Raw genomic sequence first — 1,178 nt, 5'->3', positions numbered from 1 at the left:
ATATATAAATCAATTTTTTAAAACGTTCAATTTATTTTAAAACAAATATACAAATACATATTTTTTTAGATTTTTAAATTGATATTGAAAAAACCGAATATTAATTGTACATATTTTATTCCATTAAATAATTATACTTAAGAACCATGAAAGAGATAACCAGATATAGATTATTTATCTTTGGTAAGAGACGAAAAATAAGACTTGTGAACCTCAAGGAGGACAAAAACTCGATTGGCTTTTTACATATAAGATATAAATAATAGCGTCATATAGAATATATGTTTATAGCCGCGCTTAAATTTTAATCTATAACAATAATTGTAATTGAGTAACAAGCATGTCAAGCAGCAGCTGGCCACTTTTTGTTGTCTATCTGCGTCAAATGACGATTTATATCGGATTATCAACGGAAATTGTTCAAAGGAGAAGCCGAGAATAATGTAACGTGCGATTCCTCAGTGCAACAGTACACGAACTTTTGACCCATCCATACTTCGCACGCGCTTTCCTCAATAAAACATTGGATCCATGAACTTCTCCCTGACACGCCGCTTCGTGCCGGCTTTTGTCATTCATGAACGTAGAACGTACTGCCGTCTTCTTGGCGCTCGTGCCTTCCACGGGTTGACAAACGCAAAAGAAGAAACGTTCCGATTGTACGGTGCTCTTTTTATCGCGCGACTAAAAATGCACGATATAAATTATGAGGGCAGTTAATATCTCGAATACGACGCAACGCGGTTCGATGTTGACCGAAGACGTCGCTTATAAGTATGCTAAATATCATACAGCGCCTTTCATTACGGCGCGAATCGTTCGTGCGCCGCCTTCTTTATCTAATCCGCCGCCACAATAATGCAGAATGACTTCGCAATCCCAGAATTATTATCTTTCTCTTTGAGGAAAACGGATTTTTATTTACTCACAGACCCGCGCGCGCGCACACTCACACGTACATTATTTCCTTTTTTTCTTTTTCTTAAGTCACAGTCTTGCGTACTAGTGATCGATACTTATTATGCTTATACATATATCTATATTATTTAAATATGCTGAAGTGTAATTCTATTCTATTCTATATCTATATTATTTTTCATTTTTCGAAATTCTCTTTATTTTTTTAAATATTTTTTTATTATTTTCACCTTAATTTAATTTTTAAATATATATATATA

The sequence above is a fragment of the Atta colombica genome, unplaced genomic scaffold (genome assembly GCF_001594045.1).
Source record: "Atta colombica isolate Treedump-2 unplaced genomic scaffold, Acol1.0 scaffold207, whole genome shotgun sequence".
In the NCBI taxonomy this organism is placed as follows: Eukaryota; Metazoa; Arthropoda; class Insecta; order Hymenoptera; family Formicidae; genus Atta; species Atta colombica.
Note: the sequence above shows the minus strand (reverse complement) of the source record.